Below are 18,316 nucleotides of genomic sequence, written 5' to 3'. Positions count from 1 at the left end.
TCAAATCCACAATCGATTTCAAAATCGCATCTTCCAATCAGAAACTAGAGCTGTTTTAGAAAGGCACTGTTGGTGGGTTACTATCTGCTGTAAATCTTGTCAGAAAATAGCAGATTCACTACATTCCAAACAACTGCCGATTTGACCACTAACGCAACAAGTTTGAGAAAAATGGTATCATATAATGAAATCTTCCCCTACTACTCTGCTTTTCAAATCCACAATCGATTTCAAAATCGCATCAACCAATCAGAAACTAGAGCTGTTTTAGAAAGGCACTGTTGGTGGGTTACTATCTGCTGTAAATCTTGTCAGAAAATAGCAGATTCACTACATCCCAAACAACTGCCGATTTGACCACTAACGCAACCAATTTGAGAAAAATGGTATGATATAATAAAATCTTCCCCTACTACTCTGCTTTTCAAATCCACAATCGATTTCAAAATTGCATCAACCAATCAGAAACTAGAGCTGTTTTAGAAAGGCACTGTTGGTGGGTTACTATCTGCTGTAAATCTTGTCAGAAAATAGCAGATTCACTACATTCCAAACAACTGCCGATTTGACCACTAACGCAACAAGTTTGAGAAAAATGGTATCATTTAATGAAATCTTCCCCTACTACTCTGCTTTTCAAATCCACAATCGATTTCAAAATCGCATCATCCAATCAGAAACTAGAGCTGTTTTAGAAAGGCACTGTTGGTGGGTTACTATCTGCTGTAAATCTTGTCAAAAATTAGCAGATTCACTACATTCCAAACAACTGCCGATTTGACCACTAACGCAACAAGTTTGAGAAAAATTGTATCATATAATGAAATCTTCCCCTACTACTCTGCTTTTCAAATCCACAATCGATTTCAAAATCGCATCTACCAATCAGAAACTAGAGCTGTTTTAGAAAGGCACTGTTGGTGGGTTACTATCTGCTGTAAATCTTGTCAAAAATTAGCAGATTCACTACATTCCAAACAACTGCCGATTTGACCACTAACGCAACAAGTTTGAGAAAAATGGTATCATATAATGAAATCTTCCCCTACTACTCTGCTTTTCAAATCCACAATCGATTTCAAAATTGCATCATCCAATCAGAAACTAGAGCTGTTTTAGAAAGGCACTGTTGGTGGGTTACTATCTGCTGTAAATCTTTTAAAAAATTAGCAGATTCACTACATTCCAAACAACTAACGATTTGACCACTAACGCAACAAGTTTGAGAAAAATGGTATCATTTAATGAAATCTTCCCCTACTACTCTGCTTTTCAAATCCACAATCGATTTCAAAATCGCATCATCCAATCAGAAACTAGAGCTGTTTTAGAAAGGCACTGTTGGTGGGTTACTATCTGCTGTAAATCTTGTCAGAAAATAGCAGATTCACTACATTCCAAACAACTGCCGATTTGACCACTAACGCAACAAGTTTGAGAAAAATGGTATCATATAATGAAATCTTCCCCTACTACTCTGCTTTTCAAATCCACAATCGATTTCAAAATCGCATCTACCAATCAGAAACTAGAGCTGTTTTAGAAAGGCACTGTTGGTGGGTTACTATCTGCTGTAAATCTTGTCAAAAATTAGCAAATTAACTACATTCCAAACAACTGCCGATTTGACCACTAACGCAACAAGTTTGAGAAAAATGGTATCATATAGTGAAATCTTCCCCTACTACTCTGCTTTTCAAATCCACAATCGATTTCAAAATCGCATCAACCAATCAGAAACTAGAGCTGTTTTAGAAAGGCACTGTTGGTGGGTTACTATCTGCTGTAAATCTTGTCAAAAATTAGCAGATTCACTACATTCCAAACAACTGCCGATTTGACCACTAACGCAACAAGTTTGAGAAAAATGGTATCATATAATGAAATCTTCCCCTACTACTCTGCTTTTCAAATCCACAATCGATTTCAAAATTGCATCATCCAATCAGAAACTAGAGCTGTTTTAGAAAGGCACTGTTGGTGGGTTACTATCTGCTGTAAATCTTGTCAAAAATTAGCAGATTCACTACATTCCAAACAACTGCCGATTTGACCACTAACGCAACAAGTTTGAGAAAAATGGTATCATATAATGAAATCTTCCCCTACTACTCTGCTTTTCAAATCCACAATCGATTTCAAAATTGCATCATCCAATCAGAAACTAGAGCTGTTTTAGAAAGGCACTGTTGGTGGGTTACTATCTGCTGTAAATCTTTAAAAAAAATTAGCAGATTCACTACATTCCAAACAACTGCCGATTTGACCACTAACGCAACAAGTTTGAGAAAAATGGTATCATTTAATGAAATCTTCCCCTACTACTCTGCTTTTCAAATCCACAATCGATTTCAAAATCGCATCATCCAATCAGAAACTAGAGCTGTTTTAGAAAGGCACTGTTGGTGGGTTACTATCTGCTGTAAATCTTGTCAGAAAATAGCAGATTCACTACATTCCAAACAACTGCCGATTTGACCACTAACGCAACAAGTTTGAGAAAAATGGTATCATATAATGAAATCTTCCCCTACTACTCTGCTTTTCAAATCCACAATCGATTTCAAAATCGCATCTACCAATCAGAAACTAGAGCTGTTTTAGAAAGGCACTGTTGGTGGGTTACTATCTGCTGTAAATCTTGTCAAAAATTAGCAGATTCACTACATTCCAAACAACTGCCGATTTCACCACTAATGCAACAAGTTTGAGAAAAACGGTATCATATAATGAAATCTTCCCCTACTACTCTGCTTTTCAAATCCACAATCGATTTCAAAATCGCATCTACCAATCAGAAACTAGAGCTGTTTTAGAAAGGCACTGTTGGTGGGTTACTATCTGCTGTAAATCTTGTCAAAAATTAGCAGATTCACTACATTCCAAACAACTGCCGATTTGACCACTAACGCAACAAGTTTGAGAAAAATGGTATCATATAATGAAATCTTCCCCTACTACTCTGCTTTTCAAATCCACAATCGATTTCAAAATTGCATCATCCAATCAGAAGCTAGAGCTGTTTTAGAAAGGCACTGTTGGTGGGTTACTATCTGCTGTAAATCTTGTCAAAAATTAGCAGATTCACTACATTCCAAACAACTGCCGATTTGACCACTAACGCAACAAGTTTGAGAAAAATGGTATCAAATAATGAAATCTTCCCCTACTACTCTGCTTTTCAAATCCACAATCGATTTCAAAATTGCATCATCCAATCAGAAGCTAGAGCTGTTTTAGAAAGGCACTGTTGGTGGGTTACTATCTGCTGTAAATCTTGTCAAAAATTAGCAGATTCACTACATTCCAAACAACTGCCGATTTGACCACTAACGCAACAAGTTTGAGAAAAATGGTATCATATAATGAAATCTTCCCCTACTACTCTGCTTTTCAAATCCACAATCGATTTCAAAATCGCATCAACCAATCAGAAACTAGAGCTGTTTTAGAAAGGCACTGTTGGTGGGTTACTATCTGCTGTAAATCTTGTCAAAAATTAGCAGATTCACTACATTCCAAACAACTGCCGATTTGACCACTAACGCAACAAGTTTGAGAAAAATGGTATCATTTAATGAAATCTTCCCCTACTACTCTGCTTTTCAAATCCACAATCGATTTCAAAATCGCATCTTCCAATCAGAAACTAGAGCTGTTTTAGAAAGGCACTGTTGGTGGGTTACTATCTGCTGTAAATCTTGTCAGAAAATAGCAGATTCACTACATCCCAAACAACTGCCGATTTGACCACTAACGCAACCAATTTGAAAAAAATGGTATGATATAATAAAATCTTCCCCTACTACTCTGCTTTTCAAATCCACAATCGATTTCAAAATTGCATCAACCAATCAGAAACTAGAGCTGTTTTAGAAAGGCACTGTTGGTGGGTTACTATCTGCTGTAAATCTTGTCAGAAAATAGCAGATTCACTACATTCCAAACAACTGCCGATTTGACCACTAACGCAACAAGTTTGAGAAAAATGGTATCATATAATGAAATCTTCCCCTACTACTCTGCTTTTCAAATCCACAATCGATTTCAAAATCGCATCAACCAATCAGAAACTAGAGCTGTTTTAGAAAGGCACTGTTGGTGGGTTACTATCTGCTGTAAATCTTGTCAGAAAATAGCAGATTCACTACATTCCAAACAACTGCCGATTTGACCACTAACGCAACAAGTTTGAGAAAAATGGTATCATTTAATGAAATCTTCCCCTACTACTCTGCTTTTCAAATCCACAATCGATTTCAAAATCGCATCAACCAATCAGAAACTAGAGCTGTTTTAGAAAGGCACTGTTGGTGGGTTACTATCTGCTGTAAATCTTGTCAAAAATTAGCAGATTCACTACATTCCAAACAACTGCCGATTTGACCACTAACGCAACAAGTTTGAGAAAAATGGTATAATACAATGAAATCTTCCCCTACTACTCTGCTTTTCAAATCCACAATCGATTTCAAAATCGCATCAACCAATCAGAAACTAGAGCTGTTTTAGAAAGGCACTGTTGGTGGGTTACTATCTGCTGTAAATCTTGTCAGAAAATAGCAGATTCACTACATCCCAAACAACTGCCGATTTGACCACTAACGCAAACAATTTGAGAAAAATGGTATGATATAATTAAATCTTCCCCTACTACTCTGCTTTTCAAATCCACAATCGATTTCAAAATCGCATCAACCAATCAGAAACTAGAGCTGTTTTAGAAAGGCACTGTTGGTGGGTTACTATCTGCTGTAAATCTTGTCAAAAATTAGCAGATTCACTACATTCCAAACAACTGCCGATTTGACCACTAACGCAACAAGTTTGAGAAAAATGGTATCATATAATGAAATCTTCCCCTACTACTCTGCTTTTCAAATCCACAATCGATTTCAAAATCGCATCAACCAATCAGAAACTAGAGCTGTTTTAGAAAGGCACTGTTGGTGGGTCACTATCTGCTGTAAATCTTGTCAAAAATTAGCAGATTCACTACATTCCAAACAACTGCCGATTTGACCACTAACGCAACAAGTTTGAGAAAAATGGTATCATATAATGAAATCTTGACCCTACTACTCTGCTTTTCAAATCCACAATCGATTTCAAAATCGCATCAACCAATCAGAAACTAGAGCTGTTTTAGAAAGGCAATGTTGGTGGGTTACTATCTGCTGTAAATCTTGTCAAAAATTAGCAGATTCACTACATTCCAAACAATTGCCGATTTGACCACTAACGCAACAAGTTTGAGAAAAAGGGTATCATTTAATGAAATCTTCCCCTACTACTCTGCTTTTCAAATCCACAATCGATTTCAAAATTGCATCAACCAATCAGAAACTAGAGCTGTTTTAGAAAGGCACTGTTGGTGGGTTACTATCTGCTGTAAATCTTGTCAAAAATTAGCAGATTCACTACATTCCAAACAACTGCCGATTTGACCACTAACGCAACAAGTTTGAGAAAAATGGTATCATTTAATGAAATCTTGACCCTACTACTCTGCTTTTCAAATCCACAATCGATTTCAAAATCGCATCATCCAATCAGAAACTAGAGCTGTTTTAGAAAGGCACTGTTGGTGGGTTACTATCTGCTGTAAATCTTGTCAGAAAATAGCAGATTCACTACATTCCAAACAACTGCCGATTTGACCACTAACGCAACAAGTTTGAGAAAAATTGTATCATATAATGAAATCTTCCCCTACTACTCTGCTTTTCAAATCCACAATCGATTTCAAAATCGCATCAACCAATCAGAAACTAGAGCTGTTTTAGAAAGGCACTGTTGGTGGGTTACTATCTGCTGTAAATCTTGTCAGAAAATAGCAGATTTACTACATCCCAAACAACTGCCGATTTGACCACTAACGCAACCAATTTGAAAAAAATTGTATGATATAATAAAATCTTCCCCTACTACTCTGCTTTTCAAATCCACAATCGATTTCAAAATCGCATCAACCAATCAGAAACTAGAGCTGTTTTAGAAAGGCACTGTTGGTGGGTTACTATCTGCTGTAAATCTTGTCAAAAATTAGCAGATTCACTACATTCCAAACAACTGCCGATTTGACCACTAACGCAACAAGTTTGAGAAAAATGGTATCATATAATGAAATCTGCCCCTACTACTCTGCTTTTCAAATCCACAATCGATTTCAAAATCGCATCTACCAATCAGAAACTAGAGCTGTTTTAGAAAGGCACTGTTGGTGGGTTACTATCTGCTGTAAATCTTGTCAAAAATTAGCAGATTCACTACATTCCAAACAACTGCCGATTTGACCACTAACGCAACAAGTTTGAGAAAAATGGTATCATATAATGAAATCTTCCCCTACTACTCTGCTTTTCAAATCCACAATCGATTTCAAAATTGCATCATCCAATCAGAAACTAGAGCTGTTTTAGAAAGGCACTGTTGGTGGGTTACTATCTGCTGTAAATCTTTTAAAAAATTAGCAGATTCACTACATTCCAAACAACTGCCGATTTGACCACTAACGCAACAAGTTTGAGAAAAATGGTATCATTTAATGAAATCTTCCCCTACTACTCTGCTTTTCAAATCCACAATCGATTTCAAAATCGCATCATCCAATCAGAAACTAGAGCTGTTTTAGAAAGGCACTGTTGGTGGGTTACTATCTGCTGTAAATCTTGTCAGAAAATAGCAGATTCACTACATTCCAAACAACTGACGATTTGACCACTAACGCAACAAGTTTGAGAAAAATGGTATCATATAATGAAATCTTCCCCTACTACTCTGCTTTTCAAATCCACAATCGATTTCAAAATCGCATCTACCAATCAGAAACTAGAGCTGTTTTAGAAAGGCACTGTTGGTGGGTTACTATCTGCTGTAAATCTTGTCAAAAATTAGCAGATTCACTACATTCCAAACAACTGCCGATTTGACCACTAACGCAACAAGTTTGAGAAAAATGGTATCATATAATGAAATCTTCCCCTACTACTCTGCTTTTCCAATCCACAATCGATTTCAAAATCGCATCTACCAATCAGAAACTAGAGCTGTTTTAGAAAGGCACTGTTGGTGGGTTACTATCTGCTGTAAATCTTGTCAAAAATTAGCAGATTCACTACATTCCAAACAACTGCCAATTTCACCACTAATGCAACAAGTTTGAGAAAAACGGTATCATATAATGAAATCTTCCCCTACTACTCTGCTTTTCAAATCCACAATCGATTTCAAAATCGCATCAACCAATCAGAAACTAGAGCTGTTTTAGAAAGGCACTGTTGGTGGGTTACTATCTGCTGTAAATCTTGTCAAAAATTAGCAGATTCACTACATTCCAAACAACTGCCGATTTGACCACTAACGCAACAAGTTTGAGAAAAATGGTATCATATAATGAAATCTTCCCCTACTACTCTGCTTTTCAAATCCACAATCGATTTCAAAATTGCATCATCCAATCAGAAGCTAGAGCTGTTTTAGAAAGGCACTGTTGGTGGGTTACTATCTGCTGTAAATCTTGTCAAAAATTAGCAGATTCACTACATTCCAAACAACTGCCGATTTGACCACTAACGCAACAAGTTTGAGAAAAATGGTATCATATAATGAAATCTTCCCCTACTACTCTGCTTTTCAAATCCACAATCGATTTCAAAATCGCATCAACCAATCAGAAACTAGAGCTGTTTTAGAAAGGCACTGTTGGTGGGTTACTATCTGCTGTAAATATTGTCAAAAATTAGCAGATTCACTACATTCCAAACAACTGCCGATTTGACCACTAACGCAACAAGTTTGAGAAAAATGGTATCATTTAATGAAATCTTCCCCTACTACTCTGCTTTTCAAATCCATAATCGATTTCAAAATCGCATCTTCCAATCAGAAACTAGAGCTGTTTTAGAAAGGCACTGTTGGTGGGTTACTATCTGCTGTAAATCTTGTCAGAAAATAGCAGATTCACTACATTCCAAACAACTGCCGATTTGACCACTAACGCAACAAGTTTGAGAAAAATGGTATCATATAATGAAATCTTCCCCTACTACTCTGCTTTTCAAATCCACAATCGATTTCAAAATCGCATCAACCAATCAGAAACTAGAGCTGTTTTAGAAAGGCACTGTTGGTGGGTTACTATCTGCTGTAAATCTTGTCAGAAAATAGCAGATTCACTACATCCCAAACAACTGCCGATTTGACCACTAACGCAACCAATTTGAGAAAAATGGTATGATATAATAAAATCTTCCCCTACTACTCTGCTTTTCAAATCCACAATCGATTTCAAAATTGCATCAACCAATCAGAAACTAGAGCTGTTTTAGAAAGGCACTGTTGGTGGGTTACTATCTGCTGTAAATCTTGTCAGAAAATAGCAGATTCACTACATTCCAAACAACTGCCGATTTGACCACTAACGCAACAAGTTTGAGAAAAATGGTATCATATAATGAAATCTTCCCCTACTACTCTGCTTTTCAAATCCACAATCGATTTCAAAATCGCATCAACCAATCAGAAACTAGAGCTGTTTTAGAAACGCACTGTTGGTGGGTTACTATCTGCTGTAAATCTTGTCAAAAATTAGCAGATTCACTACATTCCAAACAACTGCCGATTTGACCACTAACGCAACAAGTTTGAGAAAAATGGTATAATATAATGAAATCTTCTCCTACTACTCTGCTTTTCAAATCCACAATCGATTTCAAAATCGCATCTACCAATCAGAAACTAGAGCTGTTTTAGAAAGGCACTGTTGGTGGGTTACTATCTGCTGTAAATCTTGTCAAAAATTAGCAGATTCACTACATTCCAAACAACTGCCGATTTCACCACTAACGCAACAAGTTTGAGAAAAACGGTATCATATAATGAAATCTTCCCCTACTACTCTGCTTTTCAAATCCACAATCGATTTCAAAATTGCATCAACCAATCAGAAACTAGAGCTGTTTTAGAAAGGCACTGTTGGTGGGTTACTATCTGCTGTAAATCTTGTCAGAAAATAGCAGATTCACTACATTCCAAACAACTGCCGATTTGACCACTAACGCAACAAGTTTGAGAAAAATGGTATCATATAATGAAATCTTCCCCTACTACTCTGCTTTTCAAATCCACAATCGATTTCAAAATCGCATCTACCAATCAGAAACTAGAGCTGTTTTAGAAAGGCACTGTTGGTGGGTTACTATCTGCTGTAAATCTTGTCAAAAATTAGCAGATTCACTACATTCCAAACAACTGCCAATTTCACCACTAATGCAACAAGTTTGAGAAAAACGGTATCATATAATGAAATCTTCCCCTACTACTCTGCTTTTCAAATCCACAATCGATTTCAAAATCGCATCAACCAATCAGAAACTAGAGCTGTTTTAGAAAGGCACTGTTGGTGGGTTACTATCTGCTGTAAATCTTGTCAAAAATTAGCAGATTCACTACATTCCAAACAACTGCCGATTTGACCACTAACGCAACAAGTTTGAGAAAAATGGTATCATATAATGAAATCTTCCCCTACTACTCTGCTTTTCAAATCCACAATCGATTTCAAAATTGCATCATCCAATCAGAAGCTAGAGCTGTTTTAGAAAGGCACTGTTGGTGGGTTACTATCTGCTGTAAATCTTGTCAAAAATTAGCAGATTCACTACATTCCAAACAACTGCCGATTTGACCACTAACGCAACAAGTTTGAGAAAAATGGTATCATATAATGAAATCTTCCCCTACTACTCTGCTTTTCAAATCCACAATCGATTTCAAAATCGCATCAACCAATCAGAAACTAGAGCTGTTTTAGAAAGGCACTGTTGGTGGGTTACTATCTGCTGTAAATATTGTCAAAAATTAGCAGATTCACTACATTCCAAACAACTGCCGATTTGACCACTAACGCAACAAGTTTGAGAAAAATGGTATCATTTAATGAAATCTTCCCCTACTACTCTGCTTTTCAAATCCACAATCGATTTCAAAATCGCATCTTCCAATCAGAAACTAGAGCTGTTTTAGAAAGGCACTGTTGGTGGGTTACTATCTGCTGTAAATCTTGTCAGAAAATAGCAGATTCACTACATTCCAAACAACTGCCGATTTGACCACTAACGCAACAAGTTTGAGAAAAATGGTATCATATAATGAAATCTTCCCCTACTACTCTGCTTTTCAAATCCACAATCGATTTCAAAATCGCATCAACCAATCAGAAACTAGAGCTGTTTTAGAAAGGCACTGTTGGTGGGTTACTATCTGCTGTAAATCTTGTCAGAAAATAGCAGATTCACTACATCCCAAACAACTGCCGATTTGACCACTAACGCAACCAATTTGAGAAAAATGGTATGATATAATAAAATCTTCCCCTACTACTCTGCTTTTCAAATCCACAATCGATTTCAAAATTGCATCAACCAATCAGAAACTAGAGCTGTTTTAGAAAGGCACTGTTGGTGGGTTACTATCTGCTGTAAATCTTGTCAGAAAATAGCAGATTCACTACATTCCAAACAACTGCCGATTTGACCACTAACGCAACAAGTTTGAGAAAAATGGTATCATATAATGAAATCTTCCCCTACTACTCTGCTTTTCAAATCCACAATCGATTTCAAAATCGCATCTACCAATCAGAAACTAGAGCTGTTTTAGAAAGGCACTGTTGGTGGGTTACTATCTGCTGTAAATCTTGTCAAAAATTAGCAGATTCACTACATTCCAAACAACTGCCGATTTGACCACTAACGCAACAAGTTTGAGAAAAATGGTATAATATAATGAAATCTTCTCCTACTACTCTGCTTTTCAAATCCACAATCGATTTCAAAATCGCATCTACCAATCAGAAACTAGAGCTGTTTTAGAAAGGCACTGTTGGTGGGTTACTATCTGCTGTAAATCTTGTCAAAAATTAGCAGATTCACTACATTCCAAACAACTGCCGATTTGACCACTAACACAACAAGTTTGAGAAAAATGGTATCATATAATGAAATCTCCCCCTACTTCTCTGCTTTTCAAATCCACAATCGATTTCAAAATCGCATCAACCAATCAGAAACTAGAGCTGTTTTAGAAAGGCACTGTTGGTGGGATACTATCTGCTGTAAATCTTGTCAAAAATTAGCAGATTAACTACATTCCAAACAACTGCCGATTTGACCACTAACGCAACAAGTTTGAGAAAAATGGTATCATATAGTGATATCTTCCCCTACTACTCTGCTTTTCAAATCCACAATCGATTACAATATCGCATCATCCTATCAGAAACTAGAGCTGTTTTAGAAAGGCACTGTTGGTGGGTTACTATCTGCTGTAAATCTTGTCAAAAATTAGCAGATTCACTACATTCCAAACAACTGCCGATTTCACCACTAACGCAACAAGTTTGAGAAAAACGGTATCATATAATGAAATCTTCCCCTACTACTCTGCTTTTCAAATCCACAATCGATTTCAAAATTGCATCAACCAATCAGAAACTAGAGCTGTTTTAGAAAGGCACTGTTGGTGGGTTACTATCTGCTGTAAATCTTGTCAGAAAATAGCAGATTCACTACATTCCAAACAACTGCCGATTTGACCACTAACGCAACAAGTTTGAGAAAAATGGTATCATATAATGAAATCTTCCCCTACTACTCTGCTTTTCAAATCCACAATCGATTTCAAAATCGCATCAACCAATCAGAAACTAGAGCTGTTTTAGAAAGGCACTGTTGGTGGGTTACTATCTGCTGTAAATCTTGTCAGAAAATAGCAGATTCACTACATTCCAAACAACTGCCGATTTGACCACTAACGCAACAAGTTTGAGAAAAATGGTATCATTTAATGAAATCTTCCCCTACTACTCTGCTTTTCAAATCCACAATCGATTTCAAAATCGCATCAACCAATCAGAAACTAGAGCTGTTTTAGAAAGGAACTGTTGGTGGGTTACTATCTGCTGTAAATCTTGTCAAAAATTAGCAGATTCACTACATTCCAAACAACTGCCGATTTGACCACTAACGCAACAAGTTTGAGAAAAATGGTATAATACAATGAAATCTTCCCCTACTACTCTGCTTTTCAAATCCACAATCGATTTCAAAATCGCATCAACCAATCAGAAACTAGAGCTGTTTTAGAAAGGCACTGTTGGTGGGTTACTATCTGCTGTAAATCTTGTCAGAAAATAGCAGATTCACTACATCCCAAACAACTGCCGATTTGACCACTAACGCAAACAATTTGAGAAAAATGGTATGATATAATTAAATCTTCCCCTACTACTCTGCTTTTCAAATCCACAATCGATTTCAAAATCGCATCAACCAATCAGAAACTAGAGCTGTTTTAGAAAGGCACTGTTGGTGGGTTACTATCTGCTGTAAATCTTGTCAAAAATTAGCAGATTCACTACATTCCAAACAACTGCCGATTTGACCACTAACGCAACAAGTTTGAGAAAAATGGTATCATATAATGAAATCTTCCCCTACTACTCTGCTTTTCAAATCCACAATCGATTTCAAAATCGCATCAACCAATCAGAAACTAGAGCTGTTTTAGAAAGGCACTGTTGGTGGGTCACTATCTGCTGTAAATCTTGTCAAAAATTAGCAGATTCACTACATTCCAAACAATTGCCGATTTGACCACTAACGCAACAAGTTTGAGAAAAAGGGTATCATTTAATGAAATCTTCCCCTACTACTCTGCTTTTCAAATCCACAATCGATTTCAAAATTGCATCATCCAATCAGAAACTAGAGCTGTTTTAGAAAGGCACTGTTGGTGGGTTACTATCTGCTGTAAATCTTGTCAAAAATTAGCAGATTCACTACATTCCAAACAACTGCCGATTTGACCACTAACGCAACAAGTTTGAGAAAAATGGTATCATTTAATGAAATCTTGACCCTACTACTCTGCTTTTCAAATCCACAATCGATTTCAAAATCGCATCATCCAATCAGAAACTAGAGCTGTTTTAGAAAGGCACTGTTGGTGGGTTACTATCTGCTGTAAATCTTGTCAGAAAATAGCAGATTCACTACATTCCAAACAACTGCCGATTTGACCACTAACGCAACAAGTTTGAGAAAAATTGTATCATATAATGAAATCTTCCCCTACTACTCTGCTTTTCAAATCCACAATCGATTTCAAAATCGCATCAACCAATCAGAAACTAGAGCTGTTTTAGAAAGGCACTGTTGGTGGGTTACTATCTGCTGTAAATCTTGTCAGAAAATAGCAGATTTACTACATCCCAAACAACTGCCGATTTGACCACTAACGCAACCAATTTGAGAAAAATTGTATGATATAATAAAATCTTCCCCTACTACTCTGCTTTTCAAATCCACAATCGATTTCAAAATCGCATCAACCAATCAGAAACTAGAGCTGTTTTAGAAAGGCACTGTTGGTGGGTTACTATCTGCTGTAAATCTTGTCAAAAATTAGCAGATTCACTACATTCCAAACAACTGCCGATTTGACCACTAACGCAACAAGTTTGAGAAAAATGGTATCATATAATGAAATCTGCCCCTACTACTCTGCTTTTCAAATCCACAATCGATTTCAAAATCGCATCTACCAATCAGAAACTAGAGCTGTTTTAGAAAGGCACTGTTGGTGGGTTACTATCTGCTGTAAATCTTGTCAAAAATTAGCAGATTCACTACATTCCAAACAACTGCCGATTTGACCACTAACGCAACAAGTTTGAGAAAAATGGTATCATATAATGAAATCTTCCCCTACTACTCTGCTTTTCAAATCCACAATCGATTTCAAAATTGCATCATCCAATCAGAAACTAGAGCTGTTTTAGAAAGGCACTGTTGGTGGGTTACTATCTGCTGTAAATCTTTTAAAAAATTAGCAGATTCACTACATTCCAAACAACTGCCGATTTGACCACTAACGCAACAAGTTTGAGAAAAATGGTATCATTTAATGAAATCTTCCCCTACTACTCTGCTTTTCAAATCCACAATCGATTTCAAAATCGCATCATCCAATCAGAAACTAGAGCTGTTTTAGAAAGGCACTGTTGGTGGGTTACTATCTGCTGTAAATCTTGTCAGAAAATAGCAGATTCACTACATTCCAAACAACTGCCGATTTGACCACTAACGCAACAAGTTTGAGAAAAATGGTATCATATAATGAAATCTTCCCCTACTACTCTGCTTTTCAAATCCACAATCGATTTCAAAATCGCATCTACCAATCAGAAACTAGAGCTGTTTTAGAAAGGCACTGTTGGTGGGTTACTATCTGCTGTAAATCTTGTCAAAAATTAGCAGATTCACTACATTCCAAACAACTGCCGATTTGACCACTAACGCAACAAGTTTGAGAAAAATGGTATCATATAATGAAATCTTCCCCTACTACTCTGCTTTTCAAATCCACAATCGATTTCAAAATCGCATCTACCAATCAGAAACTAGAGCTGTTTTAGAAAGGCACTGTTGGTGGGTTACTATCTGCTGTAAATCTTGTCAAAAATTAGCAGATTCACTACATTCCAAACAACTGCCAATTTCACCACTAATGCAACAAGTTTGAGAAAAACGGTATCATATAATGAAATCTTCCCCTACTACTCTGCTTTTCAAATCCACAATCGATTTCAAAATCGCATCAACCAATCAGAAACTAGAGCTGTTTTAGAAAGGCACTGTTGGTGGGTTACTATCTGCTGTAAATCTTGTCAAAAATTAGCAGATTCACTACATTCCAAACAACTGCCGATTTGACCACTAACGCAACAAGTTTGAGAAAAATGGTATCATATAATGAAATCTTCCCCTACTACTCTGCTTTTCAAATCCACAATCGATTTCAAAATTGCATCATCCAATCAGAAGCTAGAGCTGTTTTAGAAAGGCACTGTTGGTGGGTTACTATCTGCTGTAAATCTTGTCAAAAATTAGCAGATTCACTACATTCCAAACAACTGCCGATTTGACCACTAACGCAACAAGTTTGAGAAAAATGGTATCATATAATGAAATCTTCCCCTACTACTCTGCTTTTCAAATCCACAATCGATTTCAAAATCGCATCAACCAATCAGAAACTAGAGCTGTTTTAGAAAGGCACTGTTGGTGGGTTACTATCTGCTGTAAATATTGTCAAAAATTAGCAGATTCACTACATTCCAAACAACTGCCGATTTGACCACTAACGCAACAAGTTTGAGAAAAATGGTATCATTTAATGAAATCTTCCCCTACTACTCTGCTTTTCAAATCCACAATCGATTTCAAAATCGCATCTTCCAATCAGAAACTAGAGCTGTTTTAGAAAGGCAATGTTGGTGGGTTACTATCTGCTGTAAATCTTGTCAGAAAATAGCAGATTCACTACATTCCAAACAACTGCCGATTTGACCACTAACGCAACAAGTTTGAGAAAAATGGTATCATATAATGAAATCTTCCCCTACTACTCTGCTTTTCAAATCCACAATCGATTTCAAAATCGCATCAACCAATCAGAAACTAGAGCTGTTTTAGAAAGGCACTGTTGGTGGGTTACTATCTGCTGTAAATCTTGTCAGAAAATAGCAGATTCACTACATCCCAAACAACTGCCGATTTGACCACTAACGCAACCAATTTGAGAAAAATGGTATGATATAATAAAATCTTCCCCTACTACTCTGCTTTTCAAATCCACAATCGATTTCAAAATTGCATCAACCAATCAGAAACTAGAGCTGTTTTAGAAAGGCACTGTTGGTGGGTTACTATCTGCTGTAAATCTTGTCAGAAAATAGCAGATTCACTACATTCCAAACAACTGCCGATTTGACCACTAACGCAACAAGTTTGAGAAAAATGGTATCAGATAATGAAATCTTCCCCTACTACTCTGCTTTTCAAATCCACAATCGATTTCAAAATCGCATCAACCAATCAGAAACTAGAGCTGTTTTAGAAAGGCACTGTTGGTGGGTTACTATCTGCTGTAAATCTTGTCAAAAATTAGCAGATTCACTACATTCCAAACAACTGCCGATTTGACCACTAACGCAACAAGTTTGAGAAAAATGGTATCAGATAATGAAATCTTCCCCTACTACTCTGCTTTTCAAATCCACAATCGATTTCAAAATCGCATCAACCAATCAGAAACTAGAGCTGTTTTAGAAAGGCACTGTTGGTGGGTTACTATCTGCTGTAAATCTTGTCAAAAATTAGCAGATTCACTACATTCCAAACAACTGCCGATTTGACCACTAACGCAACAAGTTTGAGAAAAATGGTATCATATAATGAAATCTTCCCCTACTACTCAGCTTTTCAAATCCACATTCGATTTCAAAATCGCATCAATCAATCAGAAACTAGATCTGTTTTAGAAAGGCACTGTTAGTGGGATACTATCTGCTGTAAATCTTGTAAAAAATTAGCAGATTCACTACATTCCAAACAACTGCCGATTTGACCACTAACGCAACAAGTTTGAGAAAAATGGTATCATATAATGAAATCTTCCCCTACTACTCTGCTTTTCAAATCCACAATCGATTTCAAAATCGCATCTACCAATCAGAAACTAGAGCTGTTTTAGAAAGGCACTGTTGGTGGGTTACTATCTGCTGTAAATCTTGTCAAAAATTAGCAGATTCACTACATTCCAAACAACTGCCGATTTGACCACTAACACAACAAGTTTGAGAAAAATGGTATCATATAATGAAATCTCCCCCTACTTCTCTGCTTTTCAAATCCACAATCGATTTCAAAATCGCATCAACCAATCAGAAACTAGAGCTGTTTTAGAAAGGCACTGTTGGTGGGATACTATCTGCTGTAAATCTTGTCAAAAATTAGCAGATTAACTACATTCCAAACAACTGCCGATTTGACCACTAACGCAACAAGTTTGAGAAAAATGGTATCATATAGTGAAATCTTCCCCTACTACTCTGCTTTTCAAATCCACAATCGATTTCAAAATCGCATCAACCAATCAGAAACTAGAGCTGTTTTAGAAAGGCACTGTTGGTGGGTTACTATCTGCTGTAAATCTTGTCAAAAATTAGCAGATTCACTACATTCCAAACAACTGCCGATTTGACCACTAACGCAACAAGTTTGAGAAAAATGGTATCATATAATGAAATCTTCCCCTATTACTCTGCTTTTCAAATCCACAATCGATTTCAAAATCGCATCAACCAATCAGAAACTAGAGCTGTTTTAGAAAGGCACTGTTGGTGGGTTACTATCTGCTGTAAATCTTGTCAAAAATTAGCAGATTCACTACATTCCAAACAACTGCCGATTTGACCACTAACGCAACAAGTTTGAGAAAAATTGTATCATATAATGAAATCTTCCCCTACAACTCTGCTTTTCAAATCCACATTCGATTTCAAAATCGCATCAACCAATCAGAAACTAGATCTGTTTTAGAAAGGCACTGTTGGTGGGATACTATCTGCTGTAAATCTTGTCAAAAATTAGCAGATTAACTACATTCCAAACAACTGCCGATTTGACCACTAACGCAACAAGTTTGAGAAAAATGGTATCATATAGTGAAATCTTCCCCTACTACTCTGCTTTTCAAATCCACAATCGATTACAAAATCGCATGAACCAATCAGAAACTAGAGCTGTTTTAGAAAGGCACTGTTGGTGGGTTACTATCTGCTGTAAATCTTGTCAAAAATTAGCAGATTCACTACATTCCAAACAACTGCCGATTTCACCACTAACGCAACAAGTTTGAGAAAAACGGTATCATATAATGAAATCTTCCCCTACTACTCTGCTTTTCAAATCCACAATCGATTTCAAAATCGCATCAACCAATCAGAAACTAGAGCTGTTTTAGAAAGGCACTGTTGGTGGGTTACTATCTGCTGTAAATCTTGTCAAAAATTAGCAGATTCACTACATTCCAAACAACTGCCGATTTGACCACTAACGCAACAAGTTTGAGAAAAATGGTATCATATAACGAAATCTTCCCCTACTACTCTGCTTTTCAAATCCACAATCGATTTCAAAATCGCATCAACCAATCAGAAACTAGAGCTGTTTTAGAAAGGCACTGTTGGTGGGTTACTATCTGCTGTAAATCTTGTCAAAAATGAGCAGATTCACTACATTCCAAACAACTGCCGATTTGACCACTAACGCAACAAGTTTGAGAAAAATGGTATCATATAATGAAATCTTCCCCTACTACTCTGCTTTTCAAATCCACAATCGATATCAAAATTGCATCATCCAATCAGAAACTAGAGCTGTTTTAGAAAGGCACTGTTGGTGGGTTA

This window comes from Coregonus lavaretus, assembly GCF_964263955.1.
Source record: "Coregonus lavaretus genome assembly, chromosome: 39".
NCBI classification, from domain to species: Eukaryota; Metazoa; Chordata; class Actinopteri; order Salmoniformes; family Salmonidae; genus Coregonus; species Coregonus lavaretus.
This window is presented reverse-complemented; position numbering follows the sequence as displayed.